Source organism: Pteropus alecto, unplaced genomic scaffold (genome assembly GCF_000325575.1).
Source record: "Pteropus alecto unplaced genomic scaffold, ASM32557v1 scaffold68, whole genome shotgun sequence".
Taxonomy (NCBI): Eukaryota; Metazoa; Chordata; class Mammalia; order Chiroptera; family Pteropodidae; genus Pteropus; species Pteropus alecto.
The window spans coordinates 7,905,971-7,920,996 of NW_006441386.1; the positions used below are offsets into that span (position 1 = coordinate 7,905,971).

Genomic DNA, 15,026 nt, shown 5'->3' on the forward strand with positions numbered 1-15,026 from the left:
CAGGAATGAGAATGATGTAGGGGTGGAAGCCAAGGCGTGCGGGCAGTCCTGAGAAGCTGGAAACAGCCAAGAAATGATTCTCCCCTGGAGCTTCTAAAAGGAACAAGCTCTGCCAACACCTTATTGCAGCCCAGTAAAACCTATTCTGGACTCTGATCTCTAGAATGTCAGATGATAAATTTCTGTTGTTTTAAGACACCAAGTCCATGACGGTTTCTTATAGCAGCAATAGGAAACAAACACTATCTCATTTAGCCCACGGTACTTTTTAGAAAGACAGAGGCTATAATATACACTGAAAGGGAGAATAAGGGAAAAGAGGATGAAGGGAATGAAGAATCATGAAAGACAGATCGCTGTTTGATCCCAGGCAGGGTCAGTGGTAAAGCCTACATTTTAATTACAAGGAATAAGCCATGCTTCTTTGTCAGAAACTTGGCAACCACAGGTAATGGGGCGGGCTTTTAAACATGAGTGAGTTCAATGTGTGCTGGGTGGGGACGTGACATGGTTTGGACTCTGCAGAGGGGAGGGTGAAGACAGAAAGAGCCCTTGGGACTATGTGGTGGGCAGGCTGCTCCCATTCCTCCCTTTGGAAAGGACAAACAGGCAGGATGACCACACTGAATTACTTTGGTCAAATTGCAAACACAAGATGATAACATGGAGTTTGTTATCTGTTTTCCAAAAAGGCTGACTTTGACAAAGGTGATTCATTAACAAGGTGTGGGTGTTTTTTCCAGTGTTCTCACTAACCACGGAGTATTAGGGTGAACATCCAACTGGGTAAAGAAGAGCTAACATACCCCATGAAGCCGGCACCAACACAGCATCCATGGCATGCAAGCCCAGCTTGCACAGATGTATGGTGAATCTTCCTCTCAAAAGGACACAAATCATATTAATCTAATTTTTAAAAATAAGATTTGAGCAGTTCAAGGACGATAACTTCAATGCAACGCTTGCTTCCCAACTGTCCAGGCCTGGGCTTTGGGGTCAGCCGGTCACTTTTTTGGGGAGCTGTGGCCGAGCCCCCACCATACCCAACACAGGTAGTCTAGGAGCCCTGAGGGTGGGCTGTGGATCTGCCTTGCTGCATCTGACAGCTGGTAGCACCTGATGGCTCTGGAGATGGGAGCCCTAAGGCTTCCTTCCAACACACCTGGACTGGATATCGCAGAACTGGAAGCGGACAGGCCTCAATGTCATGGGCTATACTTCCTATTTCTTCATACCTTGAGTCTATAAAAGCAGCTGTTGATCATAGTCAAGAGTGCTTCCTCTTCCCTCCTGACTAGGGGCTGCTTGAGGGCAGGAAATAGGTGTTAGTCCCCCCACCCCCATCTCCAGCATCCAAGACAGGACTGGGCGATATTTTGTTGAGGAAACCGGGGCACAAGAGGCCTCAAAACTTCAGAATGTTGGAGCAGGAAGCTGGTCACATCTCATGCCAGGTCTCATGTTCCTTATTCTGGAGGGGCCAATCCCACCCCACAATGGCCCACTCCCCACAAGGTGTACTGGGGATGGCTGCAGGTGTGGACCTTGGCTTGGGGCACAAGGTGCCCCCTGTGTCCTGTGAACTAGTCAGCATAAAGACTGACTCAAGCCATCAATAGGAAATTGCTGAGAGAGAAAAATGTGATCTTGAGCTGCATTTATAGGAGCATTAATCTCTGTCTCCTCTGTGCCTAGGATGGGAAACTCAAAAGATATGGAATGGGTACATTAGTGAGTAAATGAAAGAATAAATCTCTCAGTGTGTCACTAACTGGACAAGTGAGAGTGTCCGCCTGGATATGAGCCCTCAAGGCTGGCTCCATATTCTAAGCCGGAGCTGTCTAGCAAATGTGAAGTGCCAACCTCCTATATAACTTAAAGTTTTCTCTAGCTATGTTAAAAAAGCAAAAAGAAACAGATGAAATTAATTTTAATTTCTTGTAACAAAATATCCAAAATGTTATCATTTCCTATGTAATCAATAGAAAAAATTTTCATGAGATAATTTATATTCTTTTTCTTATATTAAGTCTTTGAAATCAGATGTGTATTTTATGCTTCAGCGCTTCCCACTCTGGCCTGGCTACATGTCAACTAAGCCTGCTGACCCCGCCGTGCTCGGAGACGGACACCATATTTGGCATCTAGGGGCTAAGAGAAGCCTTTATAAGCCAGGGCCCTCCTAGGAGCCCCACTCTCGGATGGTCAGAGGGAGAAGTGAAAGGACAAGAATCAAGAGAGTAGGAGGCAAGCAGAGAGAGCAGAAGGTTAAGAGGAGGCAGTTTCAAGAGGGAAAAGGGGCTTATATCAAATGCTGCCACAGATAGGGGGCTGGAGAAAGCTACTAGACTTAGCAGCCAAGTGGCATTGAGTGTACCTTGAGAGGTACTGTGGGCAGAAACCAATCAGTGAGGGGCTGAGGGTGATGAGCTCTGAGGATGAGATAGCAATAAGTCTAAGGAGAGGAAAGGCAGAGAGGGTTGGGGTATAGCTCATGGCAGAGGGTCTCAGGAAGTTAACAATGCAGTAGTCCCGCCTTATCCGTGAGGAATACATTCCAAGACCCCCAGTGGATGCTTGAAACTGCTATAGCACAGAACTTATACTATGTTTTTTCCTATACGTACATACCTTTTCACTTAAAAGGAAGTACTTATGGCTTCTCTTTGGTATATCTGAATTGCCAGTATCATTACCTTGTACTTTGGGGCCATTATTAAGTAAAATAAAGGTTATCTGAACACAGGCACTGCAATACTGAGACAATCAATCTGATAACCATGACAGTTACTCCGTGACTAACAGGCAGGGGTGTACAACACACAGCATGGAGACACTGGACAAAGGGATGATTCATGTCCTGGGTAGGATGAAGTAGGAAGGTGCAAGATTTCACCATGCTACTCAGAAAAGCACATAATTTAAAACTTATTAATTGTTTATTTTTGGAATTTTCCATTTAATATTTTTGGACTGAGGCTTGACCACGGATAACTGAAATCTCAGAGAGCAAAACCACAGATTAGGCTGGGCGGGGCGGAGCTACTGTAGTTTTCATTTAGTGTCTGCCATGTGCTTAGTGTTGCAACAGCGACTTCAGATATACTAGACTCATTTACTTTTTGCGACAGCCAACATAAGAAACTGATACCTACATTTTACAGATAAGGGTACCGAAGGCTCAGAAAGGGAAGGATATTTATCAAAGGTCACACAGCTGGAAGAGTTAGGATGTAAACTTAGATTTCCAAGGCCTGTGCCACAGCGAGATTTTGTAAAGGAATCGATCACCTTGGCTAGGTGTAGGTGCAAGGATGACATATAGGGGCAACCTGGACAGCAACATAGTGAAGGGGGGTGGGGGACACACACGTATAACTCGAAAGGCTTACAATGGGCCCAAACTCAGAGGGGAAATGGCGAAGTTGGATGAGGTCACAGAATGTGAAAGGTGACGGGACCGAGGCATTCAAGACCACTGTGGAGAAGAGGAGAGCGAGGATGAGTGGGGGTGTTTGGGTGCAGGACCAAGACCCAGGCCTCTTATCCTACTAGACTCATCCCTGATCTACCCAAACCCTGACAACTGGCACAGGGCCAGCCTTCCAAAAACACCAGCTTTAGACGTATAGGAGATGACGAAAATACTTCTACGTATGATTACAGCCCTCCAGGAAGACAGAAAAGCCATACCCCACATAACAATCATAAATAAACTCACTTCTGCTGTCCCTGCTATAACCAACCCACTATATTTTTAAAATCATTTATTTGGGCATATTCACATCTCATGACTAACCTGCTAAAATAACCTTTTAGATATTAAAGCTGACTCTGAGTGAGCACTCACACATATATACATGTCCTTGAAAACAGCTGAAGAGGAAAAAAAGCACTCTTCACACCCCTTCACACACATACAAACTGATATGTAAGAACTTCCAAGTTACCAGCTAAAAAATTACCTATTTCAATTCTATTTTTGGCAGTTTGAGAAATTTCTTCTCCAATTCTGCTACCTGCAAATATTACCCGGTTTAGTACTAAACTAAGAAGACAGAACAAAGGATGCTCACTTCTAACCCCTGCGCCACTCCATCGACAGTTAGTGAGGACACAACTTGATTCACTGTCCTTTTAGTGCCCTTTGCTGTCTGGATAGCACCACAAGCAGCAGATGCTGCCTCCCTGTTACTGTGTATCTCCCAACAGGTTTCTCTACAATCCCAAACTGAAGAAAGTACGGTTTAACCAATCAAAATCATGTTGGCGCGAATGATAATTACAGAATTAACACAAAGTTAAAAAAATTAATAACTCAAGGTTACACATTCAATTCAGTGACACTGTTTTCAGCGCTATTTTAAATTTCCTTCCATTCCGTACCATTTATTAAACAAAAGCAACAAACATATTTAACACATAAAAAGTGATGTCCTTGAGATTATTAATATTGGAGGTCTATTGGCAAAGCCAGAATAGTACATTTTAACCTCCTCCCCTCCTTGAGTACATTGCAAATTATAAGCAATGTTTATAGAAAGATGCTTCTATGTGAAAGGATTTTCATTATCTTCCAAACCACTGATTCACAACTCACTTTTTAGATCAGAAAACTGAACAGCAAAATGCTACTGAGGAATTTTCTACGTAAAGATGATTACAGGAGAAAACCATTCTGATTTAAAAGCAAAACAGAAAAATATAAAATTGCCACACAGCATTGTGTTGTACCTGTGAGATGCAGGCAGGAGACATTCTAAAACATACAATCCCTGGACTGACACTGTGGGAATCTTTGGCTTTCGGCCCATTTTAGGTGCTTGGGTGGGCTCTGGAAGGTTCTGTTCCCACTGGGGCCTGGTACTCCCAACACCCCATGACATCTCTCCCCCACCACACTTGCATGGAATGCCAAGGCCAGGCGTATAGAATCTTGTACCGTGGATTCAGAGCTGGGAGCCACTGAGGTCTACCTCTGTGTCCAGGGAAAAGTGATGCTCAAGACATGGCTGTTTAGGACAAGCAGATGCAGAAGAAAATAGGCAAAGCATTATACATAAACAAAAAAAGGCTATGAATTACAAATGCATCTTCAGTGTCATAAAATGATCTCTATTTTTGAAATATTTTGTAATCCAGATTTTTCAGGATGTTTTACTGAATTTACAATGCCCTTTCACTTTTGCTCCACAGTAGCTCACGTGCACTTTTGCAGAACAACTGCCTGTAGTTAAGAACTGCAGCTGTCTGGCTGTGGCTCTCAGAGGCGCCTCACCTTCCGTGGCAACAGCCCCGCAGTGGGGCCCTGTCTTTTTCGGGACAACATGGTCTTCCCAAGAGCACAAGGGGCAGGGTTGGGGCAGTGGAGGGGCCGGACTAGGCCATCTCTGAAAGGCTCAACTCACAGGGCTGCCACCACCTCTGCCTCTGGCGTGGGTGCAGTAACTCTTTGGGACCAGGCCCTATGGCTTCAGCAGCAGTGGGTTTACACCTTCAGCTTCTGTTTCAGAACTGCCTCAGCTCTTCCCTCTCCCCTGGTCTTAGTTCTTCATTGTCTTTATTCTGTCTGGGTGGTGAAAGGGTGGGGATTGGATTTAACCCTTGATAGGGACCAGGCAAAAACAAAAGATTAGCTTAAAATGAAAACCCTAGGAAATGTTTATGCATGAGGAGGTTACTTTACATACACACCCAGGGCTAAAAAAATTCTCCAAGTGGACTTACTAACCCCTGGTTTTCCCTTGTTATTCAGGCCTCAAAACAAGAAAATTCTAACTTTGAAAATGTTTTAGGTATACAGTCAAAGAAAACCATTATGTAACAGAGCATATTTCATTAAATTTGACATCGTTAAATATAACGTGTCATTATCTTATGCTACGCTAGGGAAAAAATGCTGCTTATGAAGCTGTGATGTCACTGATTTTAATACTCTGATACTGAAGATGGTAAAATGTATAAAACTATGTGTTATAATCGATTAAATATGAAATACCACAAAATGAACTAAAGTTAAAACAACAGGCCCCAAGTTGTTTTTATTTTTAAACTATAGCCACCTATATTTCAGCAATTGCAGCTCTGATTTTTTAAAGGGTCTTCTCTTTTAGATATGTACTAAAATATTTATGGATGAAATATGATTTTTGCTTCAAAATAATTTAATGCGGAGGGGTAATGGGTAAGAATGAGGACAAAACAAGTGTGCTGACAGGTTGATGATTGTTACAGATGGATGATAGGACACAGGGGTTCATTGTATTTCTCACCCTATCTTGTGTGTGTTTGAAATATAAAATGTTCTGAAAACACTATATTTCACTCTGAGACACACAAAGCCTACAACTGACCGATCGTATAGAACAGGCCAAGAAAGAATTATGAGATTGGGGTAAGAAGCTACTTCTCTTAAATTACAACCTACCAACTAGTTAATGGTCACCTTCATCAAGTTAACCTGGAAATCTAAGGGTCATCTGGTCCAATCTCCTGCCCAAGGCAGGAGATCTCACCGTGGTGGCCTGGCCACAAGGCTTGCCCTCCCGAGGCCTGACACAGAGGGCAAGTCATAGTGTTGGAAGATGCCTAATCTTAGATCAGAGTTTTCAAATACTGTGCTACCAGCACTACTGCCAAATGCTGATATTTGGAGAAAAGCTATCCTGAGATGGGTGCAAATAATGTTATTACCAATAACTATTCATTGGTGAATAATCCAGTTTTAAAGGAAATGAGAGTAGATTCAGGGGGATTCCACTCTCACTCTGCTTTATTTATGATGCGTTTTCTTGAGTGGGAGAATAAAAAATCAGTGACCTAGGTCCGCCCATGGGAACATGAATGGCTGAACCCTCCTCTCCTAGACCCAGGACTGTCCACTGACGATGCCTGGTGAGTGGAGCTCAGCTACCCCTTCGGCATTTGAGAACCCCATTCTTCTACCTCCATGCACCTTCCTCCCCACCCATGCCTTCTCTCTGGACCAAACATCACTCTACCCATTCCTGTGTCTTCCAGGGAAAGCCTTCCTGCCTGGGGTCCTTGATCCTTGGGCTGCTCCAGGTCTCATACCCTTCTTCCGTTCTAGATACGAGATGTCTTTTAGTTGTTTTGAGTCCCTGTCAGTGTCTACTGCCATCTACTCCCAAGATTTGTACTGTGCAAAGAGCCACCGGAAAGCCCTCAGTCGTATTGGAACAAAGTTCTACAGAATGGGATTCTCATAAAGGCCACTGAAAATATATATTAGCTCTACCCAGCTATCTGAGCTGCCCCAAATAAAAGATTCTAAAGGTTTTTAAAAATACAAAATAACAAACACTCAGATTCCAGATTATACAAATGCTAGGTGTGGGTAATCTGAATGAAATAATTTCTTTTTAAAGAAATTTCTATATAGAATATTTTCTTAAAGGAAAATGCAAACAAGTTTAAAAAACGGAGTCCACCACTTATAAATATATTAAAACATAATACATATAACATTAAAGTACTGCAGTTTAACAAAACAATAACTTTTCTAAAAATGATAGCAAATTAGTGATTTTTTTTTTCAACCAAGATATTTAATCAAACTCACAGGAGAAAATGACCTCTTTTCTACAACTTAAAGCCAAAATACTGAAGACAAATTGTACAGAAGCACCTAGCTACTGATTCCTTATTCTGATGTCTTCAGGATTCTAAAATACCCTGATGATGGTTGAATTATCCTTATTAATAAAGAAAAACCTACACAGTGCACTGTATCTATGGCTAGTCTTATTTGACTATATGTAATACAACAATTTACTTTCTTATTGATAAGCCATCTCTTCTAAAAATAAGTCTATGCCTATTTGACAAGGATTTTTATAAGGTTCTGATGGCACCAATGTGATAATCACAATTACCTGTAAAAGAAAGATTGTTCTTGGTTCTTATTTCCCTAGACATCATTTAAGATAGCTAGAATTCTCCCTTATCGTGTACACAAGAGCAAAGACCAGGTATGAAGTTTTAAAAAAATAAGACGAGGTATATTATATGATGCACAGGTTGTAGAGCTCAACTTAAAATGCAATTCAGTGAAAACTGAGGTTTCTCTTTGTCTCAGGGTACTGAAACCTTCGCTTCCCATCTCATCATCTGAAGATGAAGCATGCAGCTATCAATGAAGCACCACATTTTTGGTTACTTTTATAGACGAACACATACTCCTTCCAATCTTTGTGATAGAAAAAGGTAATTTTAAATGGCATTTAAACTGAAGTGTTAAATAAAAAATATCTTTCTATACAACAGCAGACAGTATGTCCTGGCAATTTCTCAAAAGATTTTAGTTCACGGATTTGAGAAAATTCCATTAGCTTTAATTATTTATCAGCAGTCAATTTAGATTACTGTTCTTGACCTATTTTTACAGTGCATGGGCCACCCAGCAATGAAATAAATGAGTAGTCCTTTTCTACAATGGTTGATTTTCTGAAATAATAGAAATCTAGTTTAAGGAAGGAATGAAACCCCAAACATATAATTACCACAATATATAACCTGCCATGCTGCCTTTGTAGCTGGATAAAATGCACATCTTTGTGAGTTTTTTGGTTATTAAATAAGATTATCTTGAAAGGGATAAACTCACTCATGCTATAATTTCTTCCCATTTAAATTTCTTTGCTCCATTTAAAACATGTTCTGCATCTTGGCAGAAAGTCTCTAATACTGATGGATGTGCCTTTAGCACTGTATCTAATAAAACTGTGTAATGGGAAGGCCTGGCTTTGTGGAGCTGGAGGGTGGGCAGGAGCAAAGGGGAGCACGTGCAGGGCTTGAGCAGAGGGTCCTGGTGGTGAGTGGAGAGGGCCAGCCTCAGGGCACCCGAAGGCAGAGGGGAGAACTGCTGGGTTCTCGCAAGAGTGAGTGGTAGTATTCTTTAGAAAGACTTTTGATGATTAAAAGTGGCAGTTTTATCAGATTGGTAATGCCTGAAATTGAACCTAAGGTGATGAAAGCTGAGGATGGTGCCCAGGACAGAGGCCCCTGTTTGAAGGAAGACCTGATAACACATGGCAGTCGCTTAGTGGTATGGGAGAGCCCAAATGCCACTAAGCCAGCGGTCCTTAGAGTAAGGTCTGGTGACTCCTGGTTCCCTCAGACTCATCCAGGGGTCCACAAGGTCAAAACTGGATTCATCTGTCTTTTCCGTTCTCATTCTCTGATAGACATATAGTGGAGTTTTCCAGATGCTATGTGACATGTGATAACGTCATTACTCTGATGTAACAGCACATGTGCCTGTGTAGTCTTTCATCTTTAAAAGGTCTGTTTTAATCTCTAACACAGCCACTATTGACAGACACACACAGTCACAAAAGCCTTCTGGAGTCTTCAATTTTAAGAGATCAAAATGTTAGAGAAACGGCAGCTCTAAGGTGTCTGGTCTTGGAGCACAGAATCGCATCCGATTGTTGCCAGGACACCATAGCTGTCCTCCCCCAGCACCTCATGGCATCTGTGGGCCTGAGGGCCAGGAAGCATGGGCTCTCACAGCCTGTGCTGGCATCACCCCTGCCCAGTGGCACAGGGAATTACAGCAGGACTCTTGGTAGCCAGGATTTCAGTGGTGGGGCAGGGGAGGAGGCAACCCCAGGTACTTCTGACTGATTTTCTAAATATATCTAACATGCCTTTAGGTGTGATTTCAAAATATTCTTCCAGGTCACCATCTTAATAAATGTCCATGTTTAAACCTTTAGTTTTATTTCAGAACTTTGAAAATACTGCTGTGATGTTTTTGTATGTACACATCAGTAGGTTTTGAGTTTGTCAAAGAGAGGGATAACGGCATACGCATAATTTGAGCATTTACTATGTACAGTGAATGAGCCAGCTGCAGTCCCTGCCCTCATGGGGCTGACATCCTAGTACAAATGATGAACCAATGCTGGACTCCTAGTAGACCACTGAGGGACTGTACACACCCCAACTCCATTCCTGGGTCCACGGATGGTGCTCAGTCCAGAGAAGACACTCAGTGAATACTTAAGGACTGAATGAGTGAACAGAGATGCTCTCCCAGACTCATTGGCAAACTGACCCTTTTTGCGAATTGCTGCACAGGGGATTCATGTGCCAGATAGGGTACTTGCCCCAGACATGCCTTTTTACCCTGGGACTCTCTGAAAAGAACCTGGGAGCATTACTCCTATTTCACCACAAACCCACTATGCATTTTACTCCAAATCTTAGGCCCTCCTAACATTTAGACAAATGGGCTATTTTGAATTAGAGCACAGATAAATCCTCCAGTTTAATGCTTATTCTTCTAGGAAGTTATCCATAAGGATGATAGAGATGTAGGCAGAGATTTATGCATAAGAATGTTTAGCATGTGTTATAGAAAAGAAAAAAAATCAGAAATAATGTAGATGCCAAAGGTAGGAAAGTACTTATTAAATAAATTTTAGTAAAGCAATACAGTGGCATATTAGTCAGTAAAATTATTTTTCAAAGGATAGCCCATATCATGGAATAATGCACATGACTGGCATTTATTCAACAAATATTTGTTGGGTAGCTATTATAGGCCCTCAGACACTATTACAGGTGATCCTCTTAGTGGGGTGAGAGACAGACAAATCACCACCCCCAGGAGAACACTGAACCTGACCTAAGATCTGGAAGATGAGTAGGGGTTTAATGGGGAGGAAGAGGGAAAAAGAAGCCACAAACTACAAAATGAGTTTACGGTATGACCCCCCTATTGTAAAAAGGAATAAACATAGATATAAGCATGTGTTTGGACAGGAATAGTAAGGACGACATCAGTGTTAAATGGTAGACGAACGGAATTACGACTTACTTTCCATTTGTCTTTAATTGTATACTTTTAACATCAAAAACATTCTTTTGAAAACTGAGGATGGGAATCAAGTGATCATTTAAAAAAGTAAGATGACTTTTTAAGGTTTACAGAGCAACTCGGTTACCCCCCTTAGCTCTCCAGTGGCAGAATTTCCTGATGTGGTGACGTCCATGTGGCCAAATGATCAGCCAGGCGTTAATTCAGTCTGCACAGCCCACAAAGAAAATAAACACGATACGTGCTAATGAATAGCTAAACTATACACATTTCTCAAAGAAAAAATTATTTTATAAGCTTAAGTGTTAGCAGAAAACCTACTGGTCCATCATTTGTTTTATATTTTTTTCATTTATATGAAACACGGTTTTCATGGTTGGGGAAAAACTATGCTACCAAACAGGATGTACAGCATAATCTTTACTGTTGTAAAATATGTAATGTTTATGAACAAAAAAAAAGATTAGAAAGATCTACAGCAACATGTTAACATTTATGTCTAGATCTTCTTTATACTATATCCAAATTTCTATAAAAGCATTCATACTTTGTATAATCAGAGGACAAAGTCACAGATCTTAGCCAATATTGGGGAGATTTAAAATATCGTCTCGAACCAACACTATAGGAGCAGGGACAGCCCACACACAGATCCCAGACATAAGATGTTAGACTCAGCAGGCAGGCAAATCACAAAACAAGGACAGATTTTGCCAAGGAGATAGAGAAGATTTAAAATCAGATCTCATACATGTTCCTTCCTCGTCCTGGTCTCAGTTTTCTTTGTTTCTCCATCCAAAGGCTTTACTTCAAGTTTATTCATCATTTGTGTGCAACTAACTTACTTAAAATTAAGCAGCGTGGAAAAGATATACCTTCATCTTAGCTTAACAATCAGCATATATTGTTTATTAACATTTACTCGCTTTGCAGAGCTGCTCAGAGGAGTAATTAATAATAAATGATGGGAAAATCTACTTGTAGATGCGGAACACGCTATAAACGCTTTCCCAAACACTCACTCAAATGCACAAATGGAAACAGAGGCAGGGTCTTTCACTGGCAGGGCCCTATCTTTACTAGTAGTACAACGTGCCTGGTGACCCCTGAGCAACCAGAAAGTACCATACATATGGGATATCAACAGAGACCTCACAATTTTTACATGCATTTTCCCTTTTGGAAAATACTACAGAACTATGGGAAAATAAAATGTAGACCATAATTTCTTAATTTCTAAATGGAATTATTTATATCATATGGCTGGAAACCAAGTCTAAGAAACATGTGTGACTTGGGCAACTAGGGAATTTAAACCTTTGGAATCAGATTTTATGTTTAAAGATGATCAGAGGCTTCCTAGTATATTATTTAAACCTAGCAATGTAAGAGAAATAAAAGCTCCTAGGGCAAAGAAAGGATTCTCAGGTGCTTCCTGGCCTTCGTCCTCTGCTTTCGTCCCCTTCGGTATCCCGGATGGCAGATTAGTATGCTGCTGGGAAGGGGACCCGACCCATCCAACCAAAGGAAGTCCATTTGAGGGCATCAGGAACCACCTCTTTAATTTTATCCAGTCTTATTCCTGGGGTCCCAGGCCTCAGAGATCCTAGAGCTCAGGGATGAGGTTTATGATACCCCACGAGGGCAGGAAGAAAAGGTGAGTTACTCGCCATGCTGATTATGCCGTGGCCTCAAAGTCCAAAAGATACTTCATTCATTGACTTTTCACTCTTGTTAGTTTGTATAACTCAAGGGGTATATCTGCAAAGAATTCTTAATATTGATGCGTATACCCAATTTGCAGTTCTAGGCATGTATGCCATTTCAAAATTAGGGTGTTCCATGGGAAATCCTGGGTGTGCAAGGGTGGCTTTGTGGTGTGAGTGAAGGGAGTACTGAGTGCCCCTTTGAGATGCCGTAAATGAAGCTTCTAAAGGTACCTGTAAGAGCTACCCACTGGGAAGTCCACAGAGGTCGGCCTCTTACAGGGCCTGTTGCCTACGGAGTGCCAGGGCCCTGGATGGTAAGAATCAGACATAGGTTGGAAACCGCTGGACTTAGGGAAACACAGGGCTAGGTGTTCATTTTTAATCCTGTCCCTGGAAATGGAGCCACGAAGTACATCTAACTCCATAATAGATTAAAGAGAGAAGAGTATGTATATGAATAACTCAGTCAGAAAAATACAGATCCCTTGAATTCTGGTGTGAGAGGGAGTGTAACTAGTCACAGAAAATATACTGGATATGTGAACCTGGGTCTGCAGATAATTGCTAACACTAAGAGAATTAGTATGTGTTTTGGTTAAACAAATGGTTTAAAATACTTTCGGAATTCCTCTAGCAATCTTTCTCAGGCCTGTAACCAAGTACTAACTTTTTGCACAGTCTCGGAATTTTCTTTTGAATACATAGTATGGCTTCTCTGTAGTGAAACAATTCAGGAAAGAGATAGAGTTTAACAAATTCTATATCTCTTGGCCGGAGCTGCTGGCCCTGCTAGATGAATCATAGAGAAGTCCATAAATGTCGAGGCATTTGCACAGACTTTTCTTTTCTTACCATATATGGCAAATATAGATCTATTTATCTCCAATCATCTCAGCTTGAGCTTTAGTGTTTTTCTTACCTTATTGCCTTTCTTAAAAATTTTTCTTAATCTATGACTCAGCCACATAAGATAGTACACTCAACGACGGTGCTGATATTCATAACCCCAGGCTGGAGATTTTTTTTTTTTTTTGGTATGAGGACAGAATGTTTTACATCAGTAAATATTTGAGGTAGGTCAAAGTACCTAGCTATTTATGTTCTTGCTGTATTTTAGCTGAGCAACACAGGGTATATAAAGATTTCCACAAGCATTTAATCTGAACAAGTTCACTTGCCCAAGGAATCATGTTTCTTATCACACAAATGGGAATCAGCTAAAACATGGGGTTGGTGCTGATTTTTTTTTCCATATATTCTTTAAAGAGATAAATACCAAAAATATTTTCAGGCTTCTAAAAGCTGACTGCAGGGAAATTCCATGACTAGCTAAGAGAGTTTAAGAATGGTCACTACATTCATTCATTTATCCATGTACCCATCCATCCATCCATCCATCCATCCATCCATCCATCCATCCATCCATCCAACCACTTACTCAGTAAAAGTATACTGAGAGTCAAGCTTATAAAGATGTGAAGATGAATGGCCCTAGGCCTGTTCCACCCCAAGGACACAGAGTGGGAGCAGGACAAAGAAAAGGGGGGACAGAATGCTCCAGGTTTCAGAGAGAGATGGCTTTGGTTGGGGCTGGGGTGATAGGTATACTAGTGCTTTGAGTGAAAAAATAGAGGTGGGCATGGAGAGGAAATAGGGCACAGGTGCAGGGCATGCTGTAGAAAGGGAACAGTGAAGATACTGCAGCTGCCCAGAGGAAGAGCATGGGCCAGCTGGTCCTCCCAGGCAGAGGGGTCTGGGAGGTCTGGTTGCTGGGGGCTGCCAGGAGCTGGCCTCTTCATGACCCCAGGCCATACCTTCATAGAGTCCAGCCAGAGAGGCTGCAGGGTAAAGTAGTTATCAGTCTACCTTCCTTTACTTTTATGTTCCCCTTGTGGGAAGTGCAAAGTCTGTACACATAACCTTTAAAAAGATGCTGAAGGTCCACAAAAGGTAAGTAAAGAAAACTGGCAGTAGAGCCCAGGGTTCAAACATCCAGCTGTCCAACCTGAAGCTAAAAGGATTCACTGGCAGATGTACACGGCAGCCTAAGACACATAATTACTTCCATCAGGTGGCTCCTTGAGACTCTGTGTAAACAAAAGGGTGTCTGCTGGGAAATGTTCGTGTATTTGAAGGACCACTGGATGGTCCATTTATAAAAGTAAATAATGTGATATCAACAACATGACCACCTATGCTCAAAACTTCATTTGATGAAACAATTTGGAATATCCTTTGGAAGAGCCCTTTTCTATAGTCCAAAATTATCTATAATAAAATGTGTACGTTAAACTCAAGAATCTAGATAAAATAATAAAAACTCTCCCCTCGAATGAGGGAGCATTCAGTCTCCTGCCCTGGCTGGGTGGCAATTCCACACGGTGGCTCTTTCACAGAAAGAGTTAACAAAACAGGCAGAAGAGGCCATCTTCTCCACACCACTGCTCCCCTAGGAAAGCAGCAAATCTTTC

General features: G+C 41.7%; 1 protein-coding gene across 2 annotated transcripts in view; it reads right to left on the reverse strand.

The window, feature by feature from the left end:
* CUX1 (cut like homeobox 1) overlaps window positions 1-15,026 on the reverse strand; it is a 347,921-nt gene that overhangs the window by 187,309 nt on the left and 145,586 nt on the right. The window lies entirely within an intron of this gene.